At 33.3% G+C, this 17,851-nt stretch overlaps 1 protein-coding gene and 1 long non-coding RNA gene across 2 annotated transcripts in view; one reads left to right on the forward strand and one right to left on the reverse strand.

Moving 5' to 3' along the window:
• The window catches only part of LOC143054573 (uncharacterized), a 422,571-nt gene that overhangs the window by 215,378 nt on the left and 189,342 nt on the right, over positions 1–17,851 (reverse strand). The window lies entirely within an intron of this gene.
• On the forward strand, positions 6,611–17,437 carry LOC143054549 (uncharacterized). The gene is made up of 9 exons (XR_012971726.1): positions 6,611–7,287; positions 8,282–8,354; positions 9,129–9,272; positions 11,228–11,360; positions 12,355–12,427; positions 13,202–13,345; positions 15,301–15,433; positions 16,428–16,500; positions 17,275–17,437. It is a non-coding gene; the product is annotated as an uncharacterized LOC143054549 (long non-coding RNA).

Here is a 17,851-nt window from a genome sequence, read left to right on the forward strand (position 1 = left end):
ACAAAAAAAAAATATGAAACTCCAAATAAGACAAAAGGAAAATTGTCTGTGATAAATAAAAGTTATAACCAAAATATCGAAATATTACCGAGTAACTGTTTTTGGTATCCTGTGGTGTTTGTCGTTGGTGGAATGTGTTTGTTGTTGTTTCGAGATTTGCTATTATATAATTATCTGTGTGTGCGTTTGTCTGTGTTGAATGTTCTTGCGTATGTCCGTGCTGTATTTCTGTTACGTAGTGTTGTCATTTTAGCGATTAATTGTCATAAAGTGGGAGGTTTGCTTAGCCATTCAACCAGGTTCAACCCATTTTTTTTCTTTAAATCAAGTTAGGAACACGGAAGTTATTATGCAATAGTTTGTTTCTATTTAAAAAAGATGTGGTATGATTTCCAATGAGACAACTCTCCACAAGAGACCAAAATGACACAGGAATGCCTTTTGTGATTCTTTGGTACATAATGACGTGGCATTTTATTTAGAAAAAAAAACCTAGCGGCAATAAGGACAAGCTAGGTAAATTTCTAATTTACATGCTGCAGATGATATACGTTGTACCTAAAAAAACTGTTACCTGTTACCTATTATGTCGGTTCCGCCTCTGTCAGGTTCATCACCATTTGGTGAAATTTGGATTTTGCGATATACAGGGGCTCAATCACACCTTAACTACATGATTGATTTTAGAGTCATCATTTACTTTATGTAACAGGGTATATACAAATAATGACAAAAAAAGGGAAGTTAAATATATGTGGTAGATTAGTAGTTTTATTATATGTTTATTTAAAAGAGTTCAACAATTCTTCTATTCTCTTATTTCTTCTTAGTACAGATCTAATCTATTTTTCTGGTTCATTAGTCAGTCAGTCATGTGTCATATTATCTTGCTTACTATTGGTCACAGTCATTGAGTTCATAGTTTTTGCCACTCTTTTTGATATACCTTGAGAGAAATCTTTACATGTAGCAGCCATATTTAAAATAGTTATACAGTTTAATATTTTGGACATTATTCCATATCAATCAGGTCAGTTACTAATATTTCTAAGTCTTTAATATTTGCACATAATTCCTTTAGTTTGAATCTGAGAGAAAATGTATTTTGAATAAGTCAGAATGATTGTGAATGAATGATAGATATTTTATTTTAAAGAAGTATTTTCATGAACTCAGAGAAATAATATATCATAGATATATTAATGATACATGTATTGGTGCAGGTATTTCATTATTATAAAAGGTCCAAAACAATGTCTACTGAACATTTAACACTGGACACTTTTAATTTGCAAAACACTCATTTGCAAATCCGCCGCCGCCTCAAACAAAAGCTACAATATCATGTATATAACCAAAATGTGCGGAATTACATGGGATTCAATAATTTCATTGGTTTTCTACTGTTTCTTTCATATTTATTTTGCAATTTGAATTATAAAAACATGGGATTTTCAATATCCCATGGGACAGGGCAAAATCCCATGGGATTGACCATTATCCCATGGGATTTTTTTTGGTCCCATGGGATATTTGTAGTCCCATGGGATATTTGTTGTCCCATGGGACAAAAAAAATCCCATGGGATTTTTATTATCCCATGGGATTTTCATTATCCCATGGGATTTTCAATATCCCATGGGACAAAATAAAATCCTATGGGATTAAAATTATACATATATAAATATAAAGTTATGTGTATGTTACAATGAATGCTGTTTGGTAGTAAAATGTTTTAAATGTATACAAGTTTTTTTTAATATATTTTTTATATATACATATATATATTATTTTTTTTCATTTTGTCACATACATGTTTTTTATTTGTTTATATGACAATAAAGATTAATCTTATTTTGGAATGTATAATAATATTTACAGTCAAAGAATAAAGTCCTTTCACTGAAACAAAATGATGAAATGTCTAAATAAATGAAAAAATATTGTTTTGAAATCTTTGTCTTGTTTATTCTATTATGAAAAATAGAACTGAAAAAATATTTTATATATACACAATATTTTTATTCTGACTGAATAGTTTACTCTTTTCATGAGGTAAGATTTTCTTTGTTATAGTTTCATTGCAATACTTGTATAATTTGAATTATATATATACTTTTGTGGTGTACATAATAGTATGCTTATATTTGCAAATTTATAATATAAACACTTTTTGTTAAAGTTTTTGTTTTCTTTATTCACAACTTGCTATGTACAATTATTCAGTCCACTATATAAGAGTGAAGTCAATAAATAATTTCATTCACTAGAATATTCCTGCAATTCTTAGACAAAACATTTTTTCAATCTGTTCTTCAAAGATCTTCCTCTGTACATCTTTATTGAATGGAGAGATTCAAATGAGAAAACAAAGCAAGTTTATTTGGACAACAACATTCTAATATTTTGTTCATTCGTTCCATCTTTTTCCATTGATAATTACATTGTTGTATTTATATGATCAAGTTCTTGTGCATCAATGATCGTGATGATATGACTCCATTTTGTTTATAGTCATCATGTTGAAATTTCCTCTTTCAAATAAATGTAGGAAAAAACACGTTCCATTTCAAATTAATAAAAAAGTCGCACTATGGAGAAAAATATCAGCTTTAAGTTTTCTGTTCAGTATTGATCTGTGAATGATGACCATGAAAATCAAGATGTCTGACCTACAAATACACAAACTCAAAAATTATCAGTGAAGAGATCAATAAAATGGCTATTTTATCATGTTTATGATTATTATGATAAACTTTCATTTGAATATTCAAGTACTAAATTACAGAAATCGCTTAACTTTTATAAAAGTTTAGTTAAAGTACAGCTTAATTAAAAATTATAATAAACAAGAATTTGTCCAAAGTACATGAATGCCCCACTCGCACTATCATTTTCCATGTTCAATGGACCATGAAATTGGATAAAAAATATAATAAGGCATTAAAATTAGAAAGATAATATCATAAGGAACATGTGTACTAAGTTTCAAGTTGATTGGACTTCAACTTCATCAAAAACTACCTTGACCAAAAACTTTAACCTGAAGTAGGACAGATGGACGAACAGACAGACAAACAAACAGACGGACAAACGGACGCACAGACCAGAAAACATAATGCCCCTCTACTATCGTAGGTGGGGCATAAAAATAAAGGCCACTGATGAGTTAAAAAGCTATTACATTTCAAATGCCAAAAATTGGTGTTTTTGCACCAAAGGGAGATAATTTAGAGCTTTTTCAATGATATATACATTTTAAAAGTCATCTGGGGCCAAACCGAATTGATTGTTTTGAATGATTTGGTGTACCATATGATAAAGTAATAAATAAAATGAGTTATGAAAAAAAGTATTAAATATTTTTCTGAAATTGTTATACCCTAGAGCCTCTTTAAATGTCATTTGATCTCTATTGGAGAAATGTCTCATTGGAAATCAGACTGCTAAGTGTTTCTTATTTTTATATCAACCCAGCCATATTATACCTGTCCAATATCAGGATCTTGTACATAGTTCAGTGGTTGATGTTGGTTCATATCCGTCATTTTTATTTTTCATAATTTTTTATTTTTATAAATTAGTCTGGTATATTTGACGTTTGAATTGATGCTCTGTTTCAAATTTGGTTAGTGTTGTCTTTTATAGATTACTATAACATGTATAGGGTATGGGTTTTCTCATTATTTACACATGTTACAGGTCATCAATGGCCTCTAATAAGTAATTACAATGGTTACATCCACTAAATTGAACTCTGATGGATAGTTTTCTCATTCATCATACCACATCTTATTTTAATAAATATTTAATCATTATTCACGGACAAAAACTTTTATAACAGTGGACTTACCATTTAGACTTTGTTGACCTCTGTAAATCTTATTTTGTTGATAATTTCTTCTGTTTATAGTTTCCCCTCTATCTTTAATGTTCTTGCCCTACACATAAAAGGGTAAACATCATTTAATGACAAAAATAACTACTATATCATAATAAGTAGGCAACTGAAAATTTTGCCTTATTTGTATATAACATCAACTTACTCATCTTTCTTGCTGTTCAATATCATGAATATTATCATTATTCTATGAATCAGAGGTCACAGTAAAATTAACCTTGACAGGCAGACATCTTTTTTTATATGATACCTTGTATTCATTCCATTCAACAACAAGTAGACCTATGCTTAGAAAAACTGATAAAATGACAAAACCAAGAAAACTTATCATTGACCAAAGAACAATAAAATGCAGTCATGGTTTATATATGAATCTGCCATTCGGACATGCACAAGGGGCCTTATTGCTTACAGTATCCGGAAAAAAGACCAAAGCACAAAAACTAAACATTTTCAAAGTTCCTTATACCCTGCCATTTTGTTATGGATGTGCCTGTTCCGAGTCAGGATCCTATAATTCAGCACTTGATTGTCGTTTGTTTATGTGAAACATATCTGTTTTTTATTTTTTTTGTACATAAATTAGGTTGTTAGTTTTTAACTTTCAACTTGGCTATCATCATGATCATTTGTAAATTCATACAAGTGTTCGGAAAACAGGAAGTTGTGGAGTGATGAATCTGAAAATGCATCACACGGTATAGCTGACTTATTTATTAAACCCTGAAACCAAATTTCAGAAATCCTTCTATTGTAGTTCCTGAGGAAAATGGGACGAAAAATATTCATTTACTGACACAAGGATGGATGGACAGACAGCGGTAAAACAGTATACCCCCCCCCCTTTTTTAAAGTAGGGGTATAATTTTAATAAGGGGGTATAAAAACCCTTGCAAGATGTCAAAACAAAAAGAAGTAACCTAATTCTTACTTGTTAGGGGCTATTTATTTATTGTCGGTTATACAAATAACAATACAACATAAGCTCTGAAGAGCTTTTATCCGACATACATACATGACAAGCACAATACATTTGTACATGAAACATAAAGCTCATCAATGAGATAGTAGTCTCAGATAGAGAGAGACGGGGTCAACCAAACTTCCCTATTCAATCTGAATGTAGGACAGAAAGTCACATTTAAAAAGTCACACACTGTCACAGGACAAAGAGTCACAATTTAGTTTAAAGATTATTTTTCTTTGAACAAGAAAACACTCTTTTTGTATTTTTCTTGAAGTTTATACATGAACATGATGTAATGGATGTAGCAACTTTGTAATTAAAATTTATTAAAAACAATTAAATCAGTGCTTTAGGTTTGCGCACATTACCATTACATTTGCACACAAAAATCATTACGTACAATGTGTGCAGCTTTTGATTACATTTGCACGCATTTTTTGACATGTAAATATAAAAAAAAGATATGGTATGATTGCGTTTTACAGCTTACTATGCGGTATGGGCTTTACCTCGGCTTTGCTCATTGTTGAAGGCGGTATGGGCTTTACCTCGGCTTTGCTCATTGTTGAAGGCTGTATGGTGACCTATGGTTGTTAATGTCTGTGTAATTTTGGTCTCTTGTGGACAGTTGTCTCATTGGCAATCATTCCACATCTTTTTTATATTGGCTCATTGTTGAAGGCCGTAAAGACCTATAGTTGTTAATGTCTGTGTATTTTGGTCTCTTGTGGACAGTTTTCTCATTGGCAATCATACCACATCTTCTTTTTTATAATATGAACATGATGAACAATCATGACAATTTCCTTAAATTAAAAATGAATATATGTAATAAAAAGAAGATATTTCAAAATCTTTTTTCATTTACATTCAAACAATTGTCAACAAATTGTTTGTGACTTTTTGTCCTATCAACTTTGTTACTTTATGCCTGAGTTTGACATGTGTTTGACTTTTTGTCCTGGGACTTTTTGTCGGAATTTCCTGTGACTTTCTGTTCGTTTACCTTCCATCTTAATCAGTGAACTGAATAATTGTTTTTGCAGAAGTCCGGGTAATGTTAAAAGATCTTAAAAAATCACATGTGCAAATTAAGAGTCAACACTTACACAGGGACTACAGGGGTAAATTCAGTAAATAAATATACGTCATCAGGGACCGCCCATTTAGGGGAGAGCTTTCAGTATAGAATTGAAGACCTGTGCTGCAATGATTGGTAGATAAAGTTTTCAATAATATTTTTTTTATTAGATGGATCAATTCTGAGGTTAAAAAAATAATTAAATAATGCTGAATGCATTTATTTTTTTTTAAAACAGGATTGAAAAGTGATGGAGTCATTGTAGGAATTAAGTGCGAAACTACAGTGTTTGTAAACAAAGCCATGTGGAAGGCCCGAAAATGCCGCATGACCCTATGTTTTTATGGTTGCAAAAAATGGGGCTATATTTGTACTTTAATGAATGAAATATGAAAGCTCCTGATTTGTAAAGGTAAAAAAGTTATGAATTTAATTGAACATGTAGGTTTACATTGAAGTTAATGGGAGATTTTTTACTGAATTTACCCCTATAGGGAGAATTTGCACCCTGTCACTGTACTTTTTCAAGGACACCTGAGAACCCCAAAGTTCTTTCCCTGTAAATATTAATGCAATGGAAGCTTTTTGGAATCAAATAGCACTATCTTTAATGCAAAAGTCTATTTTTAATTGCGGTCGGCATGGGTGTACTGAGTGGACTGGTGGTAGAGAGCATGGGGTCTATGGGAAGAAGTCAGTTGTGTGGCCTGATGGAAAGAAAAAAATAGAAAGGGTTCACAGGCTCTCCTACATGCATGCACATCATATTATGAGGGATGAAATGCCAAATAAAAATTCACAAGGGGAGCGGTTAGATGTCTCGCACATATGCCATAACCCCATTTGTTTTAAGCCGGAACATTTAATTCTTGAGCCACACTCTCTCAATATGGATAGAATGGGGTGTAGAATGAGAAATTTATGTACAAAGGATCACTATCCACATTGTTTATTATAGATTAAGGTGAATATTATTTATTTGAAAGCCTGGTAGACTTGCGGAGTCTGCCATATGAGTGGTCTTTTGGGTACATAGGACTGTTTTTAGTGACCGGTAAAAGTTTATTTTTCGTATAATCTTTTTCCTCCTGATGCCGTGCATGTATATCATACAGAGCATGCTTTCTTGCATTTCTGTGATTGATACTGTTTTCTGAGTATTTACAATTTCTCATTTGATCACTATGGTCCTCTAATTTTTTTAGAGATTTTGCCACTTTTGTACCTGGTTGTATTGGACTACCAGCAGCCTCACACAAGATGACGATAGAATTGCCTGTACCATGATTGACTTTGTGACATGCCGTATGTACCCGGCCGGTAAAGTTTCTAGCATAGGTAACATTAACTGGTACAGTGCTACGTATGGATCGATTTAGGGCTTCAACTTTTTGTGTATTTGCACTTTTAGCTGTTTTAGCAAGCATGCCTGGACCCAGACGGTAATTGACACATTGGCGCAGAATATTTTCACTGTTTTCATTTAGCTCAATTTCAAAATTATGTCTCTTTAAATATGCACTTTTGTCAATCCATGATTGAGATTTTCTAGATTTAGAACAAACAAATGAATACAGGGAACAATCTGTGTGATCTCCACAGTAACAGCCCACTATGGCATCTGAAACATATGAAAGTTTGGATTTCATTACGTCAGGGGATTTGTGATATCTAATATTAGCCTGTACGAACTCTGCCTGACAGCGGGCTGCCATGTCAGAAGCAAACAAACTTTGTAGTCTGGTTCTTTGCACCTTTAACCGAGCTGGCATGATGTCACAAACTGTGGATAAATTATTTACAAATTTTCTATGGTTAGATGCTACATGTCTAGTGTCAAGAAAATGGATGGGTGTTGTTGATGTTAGTCCCTCCTGATATAAACACTCTGCCGCCCTGTACGCACTGCTGTCTGGGTCAGTTGTAACTTCATTTATTTCTAATCCATCCTCTTTTAGCTCCTCAAAACACTCTCTTGCCCACCGCTCTTCATTTCCTATACTGTCTTGCATGTTGATATTTGCCGTGCACGGACCAGCATGTTCGCCTACATTTGTACTAACTGTATGCTTTCTCTTGGAACAAAGTTTAGACTTTGGTAATGTATTTATAATGCTATGTTTATAAGTTTCATTTTCAGCAACTGTATACACACACTGGGTTGCTGGTTGAAAGGGGGTCTTCCCAATTCCAGAATAAATAGCATTATTGTATACACAGTCAGATTGAATGTTAACAACATCAGAATTTTCCCCCCGTATCTTTTTTATCCTTTTAATTTTCTCCCTTTGTCGTTGTAAATCTCTCATGTTTTCTTCTTCTATCTTTTCAGATATTGCATTAGCAGTGTGTTGCATACCAGATACAGATGGAGGAGGAATATTTGACGCCATACAGATTTTACGGTAACTTGCTGTACTAATTGGAGTATGGTGTAGACCAACTTGTAATCCAAGATTTATTTTTGCTGCGCGTCGTCCCCTTTTTACACTGGCAACCTCTTCGTACAAGTTAAACATTTTCGATTTGTATGCGCATTGTGTACATTTTGCACACTCTCTCCAAGCTGATCCCCACTTTTTTTCCTTTGACAAGTCCCATTCAAGGTTGCCTTTACAGTGAGGGGATAGATTCTGATGTTCCCTAAACACCTCATTCCACATTTCTGTGTTTTTGCTTATTGTAACTGTTCTGTTGGTATATTGTTCAGATCTGGAGGTAAAAAATTAATGAAAGACATTAATTAACTCCCTGTCTTGCATCATTGTGTAGCAAATGTAGCTTATTTGTCTTTTTTATATTGTGTAGTATCAAGAGTTAAATTAGAATTATCTCCCTTTGAGCCAGTATTTTTCAGAGCAGAGTTATTAAGGCTTTGATGCAGATAATGTTGTAAATAAGCACTTTTCAAGTATTTTTACATGCGAATAATTATTTGGTACGTAGAAATAATATATTTATTTCATCATTCAATGCGTTTCTTCAATTCAAAAAATTTCTGTATAACTTTTCAGTATTACATACCCTGCATCTATAAACTGTTGATAAAATATTTGTTTCTCTAATGTGATGTTTGAAATTTTCTAGTAAATACTGTAAATAGTTGCTTTATCAAATGTAATGCAATATATGATCTTACCCAGTCTTATTTTCATTTTCTGCACATTTTTGTACTTCAGTCTTGGATGCCTGTTTTGGACGCAGAAGCCGCCCTGATGTTGGGTGCATAGGAATTTCAGCATAGTGTTTGATACTAACAGATTTTGTCACAAGATCAAAGTCATCCTTGGATAGTCTTTCAAATTTAATCACAGGGAATACAGGTATTTTAGAATTTTTCAATTTAAGTCCTCTGTTATGTGGAATATTTCCCTTCTTAAATCTGTGTTTTTTTAAGTGTACAGCATAACGTCCCATTTTTTAATTAAAATTTTTATGAAATAATTATTCTTATAACAATATTTGTCACTCTCTGATTTCATTTAACAAAAGTAAGAAGAAGGAAAGTGCAGAAACAGGATAAATTTTATTGCAAAGATATAATTTTTATGGTTGACAGTTGAAGAAAAGTCTGTTTTTTCTCTGACTCTACCAGTATGATAAGACATTCTCATCTTTGATAGAGAATGACCCTATAGCTTATCTGTGTGCACTTTAAATGATCTATACAAGATATAAAAACACAGATTTAGTGTAGGGAAATATTAATGTTGATTTTTTTTTGTATGACACTCATTTAAAAGACTTGGAAACAACTTTTTGTGGTATTTTCAAGGTATACTCATTAAAACTTCCATATATGGAGATATTAATCTCAGAATATAATATGACAGATGTTTCTAAGATTAACTGGTACTATTTGTTCAAACAAACACAAAAAACAGTTCATATTTATTAAAGAATATATTTTACATCATTTTTTATACAACATTCAATTTACAACTTTTTGTACAAAATATACATTGGCCGCAATATGGGCTATAGTACAAATTTTCCTTAAACTTTGACAATTTAGCCACTACAGATCTTGTATTGAATCTGGAACTTTAGAATAGGCTAAATTACATAATTAATATAAAAAAAGTATGATTTGAAGAAGAATTGTCTCTTATAGGGGTAAATTCAGTAAATAAATATACGTCATCAGGGACCGCCCATTTAGGGGAGAGCTTTCAGTATAGAATTGAAGACCTGTGCTGCAATGATTGGTAGATAAAGTTTTCAATAATATTTTTTTTATTAGATGGATCAATTCTGAGGTTAAAAAAATAATTAAATAATGCTGAATGCATTTATTTTTTTTTAAAACAGGATTGAAAAGTGATGGAGTCATTGTAGGAATTAAGTGCGAAACTACAGTGTTTGTAAACAAAGCCATGTGGAAGGCCCGAAAATGCCGCATGACCCTATGTTTTTATGGTTGCAAAAAATGGGGCTATATTTGTACTTTAATGAATGAAATATGAAAGCTCCTGATTTGTAAAGGTAAAAAAGTTATGAATTTAATTGAACATGTAGGTTTACATTGAAGTTAATGGGAGATTTTTTACTGAATTTACCCCTATAGGGAGAATTTGCACCCTGTCACTGTACTTTTTCAAGGACACCTGAGAACCCCAAAGTTCTTTCCCTGTAAATATTAATGCAATGGAAGCTTTTTGGAATCAAATAGCACTATCTTTAATGCAAAAGTCTATTTTTAATTGCGGTCGGCATGGGTGTACTGAGTGGACTGGTGGTAGAGAGCATGGGGTCTATGGGAAGAAGTCAGTTGTGTGGCCTGATGGAAAGAAAAAAATAGAAAGGGTTCACAGGCTCTCCTACATGCATGCACATCATATTATGAGGGATGAAATGCCAAATAAAAATTCACAAGGGGAGCGGTTAGATGTCTCGCACATATGCCATAACCCCATTTGTTTTAAGCCGGAACATTTAATTCTTGAGCCACACTCTCTCAATATGGATAGAATGGGGTGTAGAATGAGAAATTTATGTACAAAGGATCACTATCCACATTGTTTATTATAGATTAAGGTGAATATTATTTATTTGAAAGCCTGGTAGACTTGCGGAGTCTGCCATATGAGTGGTCTTTTGGGTACATAGGACTGTTTTTAGTGACCGGTAAAAGTTTATTTTTCGTATAATCTTTTTCCTCCTGATGCCGTGCATGTATATCATACAGAGCATGCTTTCTTGCATTTCTGTGATTGATACTGTTTTCTGAGTATTTACAATTTCTCATTTGATCACTATGGTCCTCTAATTTTTTTAGAGATTTTGCCACTTTTGTACCTGGTTGTATTGGACTACCAGCAGCCTCACACAAGATGACGATAGAATTGCCTGTACCATGATTGACTTTGTGACATGCCGTATGTACCCGGCCGGTAAAGTTTCTAGCATAGGTAACATTAACTGGTACAGTGCTACGTATGGATCGATTTAGGGCTTCAACTTTTTGTGTATTTGCACTTTTAGCTGTTTTAGCAAGCATGCCTGGACCCAGACGGTAATTGACACATTGGCGCAGAATATTTTCACTGTTTTCATTTAGCTCAATTTCAAAATTATGTCTCTTTAAATATGCACTTTTGTCAATCCATGATTGAGATTTTCTAGATTTAGAACAAACAAATGAATACAGGGAACAATCTGTGTGATCTCCACAGTAACAGCCCACTATGGCATCTGAAACATATGAAAGTTTGGATTTCATTACGTCAGGGGATTTGTGATATCTAATATTAGCCTGTACGAACTCTGCCTGACAGCGGGCTGCCATGTCAGAAGCAAACAAACTTTGTAGTCTGGTTCTTTGCACCTTTAACCGAGCTGGCATGATGTCACAAACTGTGGATAAATTATTTACAAATTTTCTATGGTTAGATGCTACATGTCTAGTGTCAAGAAAATGGATGGGTGTTGTTGATGTTAGTCCCTCCTGATATAAACACTCTGCCGCCCTGTACGCACTGCTGTCTGGGTCAGTTGTAACTTCATTTATTTCTAATCCATCCTCTTTTAGCTCCTCAAAACACTCTCTTGCCCACCGCTCTTCATTTCCTATACTGTCTTGCATGTTGATATTTGCCGTGCACGGACCAGCATGTTCGCCTACATTTGTACTAACTGTATGCTTTCTCTTGGAACAAAGTTTAGACTTTGGTAATGTATTTATAATGCTATGTTTATAAGTTTCATTTTCAGCAACTGTATACACACACTGGGTTGCTGGTTGAAAGGGGGTCTTCCCAATTCCAGAATAAATAGCATTATTGTATACACAGTCAGATTGAATGTTAACAACATCAGAATTTTCCCCCCGTATCTTTTTTATCCTTTTAATTTTCTCCCTTTGTCGTTGTAAATCTCTCATGTTTTCTTCTTCTATCTTTTCAGATATTGCATTAGCAGTGTGTTGCATACCAGATACAGATGGAGGAGGAATATTTGACGCCATACAGATTTTACGGTAACTTGCTGTACTAATTGGAGTATGGTGTAGACCAACTTGTAATCCAAGATTTATTTTTGCTGCGCGTCGTCCCCTTTTTACACTGGCAACCTCTTCGTACAAGTTAAACATTTTCGATTTGTATGCGCATTGTGTACATTTTGCACACTCTCTCCAAGCTGATCCCCACTTTTTTTCCTTTGACAAGTCCCATTCAAGGTTGCCTTTACAGTGAGGGGATAGATTCTGATGTTCCCTAAACACCTCATTCCACATTTCTGTGTTTTTGCTTATTGTAACTGTTCTGTTGGTATATTGTTCAGATCTGGAGGTAAAAAATTAATGAAAGACATTAATTAACTCCCTGTCTTGCATCATTGTGTAGCAAATGTAGCTTATTTGTCTTTTTTATATTGTGTAGTATCAAGAGTTAAATTAGAATTATCTCCCTTTGAGCCAGTATTTTTCAGAGCAGAGTTATTAAGGCTTTGATGCAGATAATGTTGTAAATAAGCACTTTTCAAGTATTTTTACATGCGAATAATTATTTGGTACGTAGAAATAATATATTTATTTCATCATTCAATGCGTTTCTTCAATTCAAAAAATTTCTGTATAACTTTTCAGTATTACATACCCTGCATCTATAAACTGTTGATAAAATATTTGTTTCTCTAATGTGATGTTTGAAATTTTCTAGTAAATACTGTAAATAGTTGCTTTATCAAATGTAATGCAATATATGATCTTACCCAGTCTTATTTTCATTTTCTGCACATTTTTGTACTTCAGTCTTGGATGCCTGTTTTGGACGCAGAAGCCGCCCTGATGTTGGGTGCATAGGAATTTCAGCATAGTGTTTGATACTAACAGATTTTGTCACAAGATCAAAGTCATCCTTGGATAGTCTTTCAAATTTAATCACAGGGAATACAGGTATTTTAGAATTTTTCAATTTAAGTCCTCTGTTATGTGGAATATTTCCCTTCTTAAATCTGTGTTTTTTTAAGTGTACAGCATAACGTCCCATTTTTTAATTAAAATTTTTATGAAATAATTATTCTTATAACAATATTTGTCACTCTCTGATTTCATTTAACAAAAGTAAGAAGAAGGAAAGTGCAGAAACAGGATAAATTTTATTGCAAAGATATAATTTTTATGGTTGACAGTTGAAGAAAAGTCTGTTTTTTCTCTGACTCTACCAGTATGATAAGACATTCTCATCTTTGATAGAGAATGACCCTATAGCTTATCTGTGTGCACTTTAAATGATCTATACAAGATATAAAAACACAGATTTAGTGTAGGGAAATATTAATGTTGATTTTTTTTTGTATGACACTCATTTAAAAGACTTGGAAACAACTTTTTGTGGTATTTTCAAGGTATACTCATTAAAACTTCCATATATGGAGATATTAATCTCAGAATATAATATGACAGATGTTTCTAAGATTAACTGGTACTATTTGTTCAAACAAACACAAAAAACAGTTCATATTTATTAAAGAATATATTTTACATCATTTTTTATACAACATTCAATTTACAACTTTTTGTACAAAATATACATTGGCCGCAATATGGGCTATAGTACAAATTTTCCTTAAACTTTGACAATTTAGCCACTACAGATCTTGTATTGAATCTGGAACTTTAGAATAGGCTAAATTACATAATTAATATAAAAAAAGTATGATTTGAAGAAGAATTGTCTCTTATAGGGGTAAATTCAGTAAATAAATATACGTCATCAGGGACCGCCCATTTAGGGGAGAGCTTTCAGTATAGAATTGAAGACCTGTGCTGCAATGATTGGTAGATAAAGTTTTCAATAATATTTTTTTTATTAGATGGATCAATTCTGAGGTTAAAAAAATAATTAAATAATGCTGAATGCATTTATTTTTTTTTAAAACAGGATTGAAAAGTGATGGAGTCATTGTAGGAATTAAGTGCGAAACTACAGTGTTTGTAAACAAAGCCATGTGGAAGGCCCGAAAATGCCGCATGACCCTATGTTTTTATGGTTGCAAAAAATGGGGCTATATTTGTACTTTAATGAATGAAATATGAAAGCTCCTGATTTGTAAAGGTAAAAAAGTTATGAATTTAATTGAACATGTAGGTTTACATTGAAGTTAATGGGAGATTTTTTACTGAATTTACCCCTATAGGGAGAATTTGCACCCTGTCACTGTACTTTTTCAAGGACACCTGAGAACCCCAAAGTTCTTTCCCTGTAAATATTAATGCAATGGAAGCTTTTTGGAATCAAATAGCACTATCTTTAATGCAAAAGTCTATTTTTAATTGCGGTCGGCATGGGTGTACTGAGTGGACTGGTGGTAGAGAGCATGGGGTCTATGGGAAGAAGTCAGTTGTGTGGCCTGATGGAAAGAAAAAAATAGAAAGGGTTCACAGGCTCTCCTACATGCATGCACATCATATTATGAGGGATGAAATGCCAAATAAAAATTCACAAGGGGAGCGGTTAGATGTCTCGCACATATGCCATAACCCCATTTGTTTTAAGCCGGAACATTTAATTCTTGAGCCACACTCTCTCAATATGGATAGAATGGGGTGTAGAATGAGAAATTTATGTACAAAGGATCACTATCCACATTGTTTATTATAGATTAAGGTGAATATTATTTATTTGAAAGCCTGGTAGACTTGCGGAGTCTGCCATATGAGTGGTCTTTTGGGTACATAGGACTGTTTTTAGTGACCGGTAAAAGTTTATTTTTCGTATAATCTTTTTCCTCCTGATGCCGTGCATGTATATCATACAGAGCATGCTTTCTTGCATTTCTGTGATTGATACTGTTTTCTGAGTATTTACAATTTCTCATTTGATCACTATGGTCCTCTAATTTTTTTAGAGATTTTGCCACTTTTGTACCTGGTTGTATTGGACTACCAGCAGCCTCACACAAGATGACGATAGAATTGCCTGTACCATGATTGACTTTGTGACATGCCGTATGTACCCGGCCGGTAAAGTTTCTAGCATAGGTAACATTAACTGGTACAGTGCTACGTATGGATCGATTTAGGGCTTCAACTTTTTGTGTATTTGCACTTTTAGCTGTTTTAGCAAGCATGCCTGGACCCAGACGGTAATTGACACATTGGCGCAGAATATTTTCACTGTTTTCATTTAGCTCAATTTCAAAATTATGTCTCTTTAAATATGCACTTTTGTCAATCCATGATTGAGATTTTCTAGATTTAGAACAAACAAATGAATACAGGGAACAATCTGTGTGATCTCCACAGTAACAGCCCACTATGGCATCTGAAACATATGAAAGTTTGGATTTCATTACGTCAGGGGATTTGTGATATCTAATATTAGCCTGTACGAACTCTGCCTGACAGCGGGCTGCCATGTCAGAAGCAAACAAACTTTGTAGTCTGGTTCTTTGCACCTTTAACCGAGCTGGCATGATGTCACAAACTGTGGATAAATTATTTACAAATTTTCTATGGTTAGATGCTACATGTCTAGTGTCAAGAAAATGGATGGGTGTTGTTGATGTTAGTCCCTCCTGATATAAACACTCTGCCGCCCTGTACGCACTGCTGTCTGGGTCAGTTGTAACTTCATTTATTTCTAATCCATCCTCTTTTAGCTCCTCAAAACACTCTCTTGCCCACCGCTCTTCATTTCCTATACTGTCTTGCATGTTGATATTTGCCGTGCACGGACCAGCATGTTCGCCTACATTTGTACTAACTGTATGCTTTCTCTTGGAACAAAGTTTAGACTTTGGTAATGTATTTATAATGCTATGTTTATAAGTTTCATTTTCAGCAACTGTATACACACACTGGGTTGCTGGTTGAAAGGGGGTCTTCCCAATTCCAGAATAAATAGCATTATTGTATACACAGTCAGATTGAATGTTAACAACATCAGAATTTTCCCCCCGTATCTTTTTTATCCTTTTAATTTTCTCCCTTTGTCGTTGTAAATCTCTCATGTTTTCTTCTTCTATCTTTTCAGATATTGCATTAGCAGTGTGTTGCATACCAGATACAGATGGAGGAGGAATATTTGACGCCATACAGATTTTACGGTAACTTGCTGTACTAATTGGAGTATGGTGTAGACCAACTTGTAATCCAAGATTTATTTTTGCTGCGCGTCGTCCCCTTTTTACACTGGCAACCTCTTCGTACAAGTTAAACATTTTCGATTTGTATGCGCATTGTGTACATTTTGCACACTCTCTCCAAGCTGATCCCCACTTTTTTTCCTTTGACAAGTCCCATTCAAGGTTGCCTTTACAGTGAGGGGATAGATTCTGATGTTCCCTAAACACCTCATTCCACATTTCTGTGTTTTTGCTTATTGTAACTGTTCTGTTGGTATATTGTTCAGATCTGGAGGTAAAAAATTAATGAAAGACATTAATTAACTCCCTGTCTTGCATCATTGTGTAGCAAATGTAGCTTACTTGTCTTTTTTATATTGTGTAGTATCAAGAGTTAAATTAGAATTATCTCCCTTTGAGCCAGTATTTTTCAGAGCAGAGTTATTAAGGCTTTGATGCAGATAATGTTGTAAATAAGCACTTTTCAAGTATTTTTACATGCGAATAATTATTTGGTACGTAGAAATAATATATTTATTTCATCATTCAATGCGTTTCTTCAATTCAAAAAATTTCTGTATAACTTTTCAGTATTACATACCCTGCATCTATAAACTGTTGATAAAATATTTGTTTCTCTAATGTGATGTTTGAAATTTTCTAGTAAATACTGTAAATAGTTGCTTTATCAAATGTAATGCAATATATGATCTTACCCAGTCTTATTTTCATTTTCTGCACATTTTTGTACTTCAGTCTTGGATGCCTGTTTTGGACGCAGAAGCCGCCCTGATGTTGGGTGCATAGGAATTTCAGCATAGTGTTTGATACTAACAGATTTTGTCACAAGATCAAAGTCATCCTTGGATAGTCTTTCAAATTTAATCACAGGGAATACAGGTATTTTAGAATTTTTCAATTTAAGTCCTCTGTTATGTGGAATATTTCCCTTCTTAAATCTGTGTTTTTTTAAGTGTACAGCATAACGTCCCATTTTTTAATTAAAATTTTTATGAAATAATTATTCTTATAACAATATTTGTCACTCTCTGATTTCATTTAACAAAAGTAAGAAGAAGGAAAGTGCAGAAACAGGATAAATTTTATTGCAAAGATATAATTTTTATGGTTGACAGTTGAAGAAAAGTCTGTTTTTTCTCTGACTCTACCAGTATGATAAGACATTCTCATCTTTGATAGAGAATGACCCTATAGCTTATCTGTGTGCACTTTAAATGATCTATACAAGATATAAAAACACAGATTTAGTGTAGGGAAATATTAATGTTGATTTTTTTTTGTATGACACTCATTTAAAAGACTTGGAAACAAC

Source organism: Mytilus galloprovincialis, chromosome 12 (assembly GCF_965363235.1).
Source record: "Mytilus galloprovincialis chromosome 12, xbMytGall1.hap1.1, whole genome shotgun sequence".
Classification (NCBI taxonomy): domain Eukaryota; kingdom Metazoa; phylum Mollusca; class Bivalvia; order Mytilida; family Mytilidae; genus Mytilus; species Mytilus galloprovincialis.